The following is a 5,817-nucleotide window of genomic DNA, read 5'->3' as shown; positions in this document are numbered from 1 at the left end:
AAGGCCAGCCTGGGCTACAGAGTGAGTTCCAGGAGAGGTGCAAAGCTACACAGAGAAACCCTGTCTCGAAGAAAAAAAAAAAAAGTTTGTTTGTTTGGTTTTTGGTTTTTCAAGACAGGGTTTCTCTGTGTAGCTTTGCACCTTTCCTGGAACTCCCTCTATAGCCCAGGTTGGACTTGAACTCATAGAGATCTGCCTGCCTCTGCCTCACCAGATTAAAGGCATGTACCACCACCACCCAACAAGTTTGTTTGTTTGTTTGTTTTTCCTTATTGGAATTAACTCCATTACAGGCTCACAAAGAGGTAGTCTCTAGTTAACCATCTAACCCGGAAGTGCCTCCACACCTTGAAGCTTCCCTAAATCAGTTGAAACCCCCTCCCACAAAGAAAAACAAACAAACAAACCCTGCACCTGAATATTTACAGCAGCTTAGCTGAGTTTCCAGATATGGAAGCTCCCAAACTGTCTCCCAAGAGCAGATAGATCAATGAGCTTTAGTACACTCAGACAATGAAATGAATGTATTCATCTATAAAGTCAGCTGTGCTGGGCATGATCATGCATACCTGGTATCCTGGCACTGAAGACTCTGAGGCAGGAGGATCACAAGATACAGGCTAGCCTACTATATAGGAAGAACTCATGTCAAAACAGTATAAGCCCAGGGCTGGACAGAGGGCTGAGCTGTCAAGGGCACTTGCTGTTCTCACAGGAGACACTGATTCTGTTCTTAGCACCCACATGAGGTGATTCACTTCACAGTTCCAGGGGATCCCACCCTCGTTTCTAGCCTCCTTGGCCAATCATACACACCCCATATACACATAAATAAAAATTTAAAAATCTCCACACACACACCCAAAAAAGAACCATGGAAAAAGAAGATCTCTCTCTCTCTCTCTCTCTCTCTCTCTCTCTCTCTCCCTCTCTCTCTCTCTCTCTCCTCTGCTTCTCTTTCCTCTCCTTTCTGTCCCATCTCCCTCTTGTCTGTCTTTCAACTCTTGCTCTTTCTGTCAGTGTGTGTGTGTGTGTGTGTGTGTGTGTGTGTGTGTGTGTGTGCCCACAGGCATGTGTTGAATGGGGAAGGTGGTTTTGTGGGAAATCTCTGTACTTTCCATTTAGTTTTGCTGTGGACATAAAACTTTTCCTTAAAAACAAAATCTCTTTAAAAATATGACTGTGTCATCATCAAAGTATTTTTAGGCTCTTGCAGGTGCAGGAACTGGTAAAGACAGCCAGTCCATATCAGCATTCTCTGCAATGGAGAATCGGGTAACCTTCAAGCATTTCCCCATAGCACAGGGGGAATTTTCTTTCTTGTATTTTTTTAATGGTTGTTGTGGGGAAACATTGTGTCCTTTGAAGGCCAGGGACAGAGTCAGCTAACAGCTGTGCCTCAGCTTCCTAGGGGAGTCTCAAGAATATATGGGAGCACTCAGACTTTCTCAATACTACTGCCAGGAAGCCAGACATGGGACAGGTGTGCTATCACATGCTTCATGCCCTCTCCCCTACTTGGGTGTAAACCTGTCCTCACCCATTGATGATACTGTCCTGTTTCATTTTGTGCATTTTATGCTCTTCTGCAGGACTTAATTGAGACATCCTGAAAGCACGCTGTCTTCAGTCCTCTCCCCTCCCAGGCTTCCTAGGACAGTGGTTTTTCCTCCAGGCCACACACACAAATCATCTAAATTGAAACACTCAGGACACCAACAGCTGGCATCTGAGATACAATTACTGGGTCAGTGGGCAGTTTTCATCTCTCCAGGTGATTCAGCTGAGCAGCCAAAGTTGCAAACTTCAGGTCTTGATGAGCCCTTGACATTTCCCCAAACTTCTACACTCTCCTCCAGATAATCACAAAAGCAAAGTGACATGAATGTATAAAAGAGAATCATAAATATAAACAGATGAAATAATTAAAATACAATGCCACTTTTAAACCAAATTGTAGACCATCATAACCCCTATACGTCATCACCTCAAAGCCAGAAGTTTGGTTTCAGCTCCTAATTGACCCAAAGTAGATAGGGCCAAGTTTCCTATCCCATGTCTCTTTTTCAGGCTCCTTCTTAGGCTTAGATGACCACACAGCCTGTAGATTATCCTTTTCCTTCCCTTCCTTTCTGAAAACCTATTATAATCTCTAATACAAGATGCTATGTAAATAATCTAACTTTCCCCTACTGCCCCATACCCAAACCAATCTAGCTACCCTAGAACCATGCTGCTGAAGCAAATCTGATATTCAAACACAGCGTGTACTAGATAGCAGGTATAAATCTTTAGTATATTAATGTGCTGTGTTTTCTGTGAGTGAGACTCCTCCCCAACAGATGTGTTCCTAGGTCCCTTCTCATCCAGCCCCGTGAGACTCTCTGCCCACCTCTCCAGTCTCACTCCTCCCCATCCTCCTCCCTCCCTTGACGGCAGACAGACTGAATCTTTAGTCCTGGGGACTCCAGCTTCCTCCAGTCCAGGGTCCTCTGTATTTGGTAGATTTCTTTCAGGAGACATTCCCTTGGCTGCACATGCCTTTGGTTTCATCCCTAATATCACTCTTTCCTAGGGACCATCTGAGACTGGGCTAAAGCTGTTCCCTCTGACATAGAGATTCCCTGCAGCGCTGTCACTCAGCAGACAGTACTAGCAGCCACAACTACAGGGTGTGATTGGTTCCCAGTGGGGAGACTAGATTCTAAGGTCTCTGCTCATCCCTCATGCCAGTTTCCTAGTCCCAAATGTCATGATTGGGAAGCTAAGTGCTGTCAGGACATCATCCCATGGGAATGGAATCAACAGATGAATGGACCAGAACTGATGTCCTTTTCCATCTATTCCCTCCTGTCCTGCAGCTTCTCAGGAACTAGACTTCAGAAATGGACCCTAGCCCCAGCCCTGGGAAAGATACATACTGCCTGATTAAATCATGGAAAAATTTAACTAAATATACCCATGTCCTGTGTGCATACACTTAGTAAGGTGGAGATGTCTGGCCAAAATCATCTATTGATCTTGAAACAAAAAAATGGCAAGTCAGTTTTTGAAATGAAGCAACAACAGTTTTTATTAGTGAAAGTTTACACAGCTGAAGTCAGACAACTACTCAGTAGTCATTACCCTCAAAATTATGCACACAGCTCTCAGAGAAGGAGTGGTTACATTGCTTCAAAAGATGTGTGAAGTTTCATGAAGTTTAAATGTATAGTCAAGAAGGGTACAAAGATGCCACACACTTTTAGTACCAGCTCTTGGGATGCAGAGGCAAAAGGATCTCTGTGAGATTGAGGCCAGCCTGGTGTATATAGATAGGGATTCCAGCCAAGCCTGAGCTACACAGTGAGACCCTATTTTAAAAAACTTAAAACATAAAAAAGTATAATTGTCAAGCATTGTAATAAGCTATTCCACAACAGGTTATAGGTAACAGAATCAATATTATCTTGAAAGTTCAAGGTTAAACAAAAGTTCGATCAAATCAGTAAGACTTCTTTTTTTAATGCTACTTGTACCTATCTGATATTTATTCCTTTTTTTCATTTTTCTTTATTAAGAAATTTTCTACTCACTCCACATGCTATCCACAGACACCCCCCTCCTCCCTCCTCCCAGTAAGACTTATTTATCTGTGGGGATATCAACAAAATTCATCTTGGATCTTCCTATCAGTTCTTCAAACTGATGATTTCTTTTCTATAGTATAACAAAAATACAAACACCACAACTATATCAAAGGGAAACATGATTATTTTAGATATATCATACAACATACAGAGTAAGTTCTTGGTTGTAATAATGTGAAAATCACTGACTCAGCTCTAACTTGACATCAGCTATTACTACTACATCTGCTAGGGTTGATACATGCATTCTGGAATGTTTTCCACTGCTCAACGACTTCTCACCAGTTACCTCTCATCAATGACCACTATCCATCAATGTAAGTGTTTACATGATAACAGCAAACAGACATACAGGTTGTCCATTTGTTACCACTGACAATTACCATTGGAGCCATATATTACCTGTTTTCCACTGAGTCCTACATGCTTTCCCCATGTTCTTGAGTTCAAGCAAGATTTGGAAATGCTAGGTGGGACAGATTTCCAGACCCCTTCATGTCTATCAGTGTCTCTAGGAAGACTGAAGAGTAGAGCGACATCATAATCTCAGAGCCCTGCAGTCACCAGACAGGAATCAGGAAGGAGGCAGGAGAGTGCTGGGGTGGATGGCCCCATCTAGTGGCCTCATCCCTCTAGAACCCAGGCTGATCTTGAAAATCTTTCTAGAAAAGCTACAAATCCTGGCTATCATTTCAAAAGGTCTGTTTTGATGTATGGTTGCCTCAAATTTAAGAGAAAAGAAAATTAAGAAATTACAAAGCAACACTGTATACCAAAGACACCCTGCTTCAAAAAAACAGGAAGAAGAAGAAAAGAAAAGGAAAGGAAAGGAAAGGAAAAGAAAGAAAAGAAAAGAAAAGAAAAGAAAAAACACTATAGTTTAAACACAATAATTTTTAGGGCAGACAAGGGAAGCCTCTTTTGGCAAACCCAGAATGCAATTTCCTACCAGCTGACCTCCCCCAAAACCCCAATCAGACACATATTAATTTCTCAGAACTCTGTGGAACAGCAGTGCACTGTGGACTGAGATCCAGCATCCTGCTCTCCTATGGGCTGAGTGTCTGTAACTGGAGTCGGGGATTACTCACTCTGATATAGAAATTAATACCCTCTTGCATCTCTGCTCTTCTCCACAACCAAACTAGCAACAAATATACCAATACACCAACACAACTGCCTTTGTTAACTCTAGCAATCCTAATATTTCCTTGATTGTGACAAACTGATCCTCTATTAAAAATGCTTAGTTTTTCTGAAATAAATTTAAATATAAGTATGATCTGGAGGCAATTGTAAGTTTAGAACTCTGAATGAAACCAATGAAAGTCCCAAACCTGGTCACTCCTGGAACAGGACTTCCCTCAGGCAGAGAGCCTGGGTCCTGCTCCCCATTTCCCCTTCATTTCTGCATTGTCTCCTTCCAGCACCTAATTCAGAGTCCAGTGGCTGAGGACAGGACACTGAGCACCAAGTCAGACTGCAGTGGAAACAGCACTGATGAACTCAGTCCTTGTCCACTATTTTCTCCCCTGATGTCTGCCTGGTCCATTCTCACCATGGCAACCTCTCCTGACATGGAACACCCATCCGTATCTTAAGATCAACCACATCATAATGCATCATATTTCCAGAGCACTGAGAAAGCACAGCCAACTCTAATGGTGACATTAGAGTTCCTTCTGTTTATCTATTAGGAAATTAAAACCTGCGTGTTCCCATGATTTTACCCCTTGGGGAGGGAAGGGAAAGTGACATTTCCAATTACAATATGATAGATAAAACATAATCATGAAATACTTCTAAATTCAGGATGCCCCTTCTACCTCTACTCGCTCTATTTTTTTTTTTTAACTTTTCAATCCTATTTCTCTCTTAATGGTTTCAATAACGAAGGCAGGAGTCTATTTCTCATACTACTGATGATTATGCTGACCAAAGGAAACACAAAATTCAAAAGCATTCATATTTGAGATAATGCATTGCAGTGAGTGAAGAAACTGAGGCAGTGTGAACATGAGAGTTAAGATGATGTTATTAGTGAGTTTGAGTACAAACAGCTGAGGGTCACCCTCTCCACTGCTGCTGGATGAAAATAGCCCTGGAGCTGGAAAGGGTGTTTACACTGTTCAATCCGGTTGTTGTCTTTCCAATCTCAGACAGAAGACCCACAGAGGGCCACTGGGAC

This window comes from Onychomys torridus, chromosome 8 (assembly GCF_903995425.1).
Source record: "Onychomys torridus chromosome 8, mOncTor1.1, whole genome shotgun sequence".
Classification (NCBI taxonomy): domain Eukaryota; kingdom Metazoa; phylum Chordata; class Mammalia; order Rodentia; family Cricetidae; genus Onychomys; species Onychomys torridus.
This window is presented reverse-complemented; position numbering follows the sequence as displayed.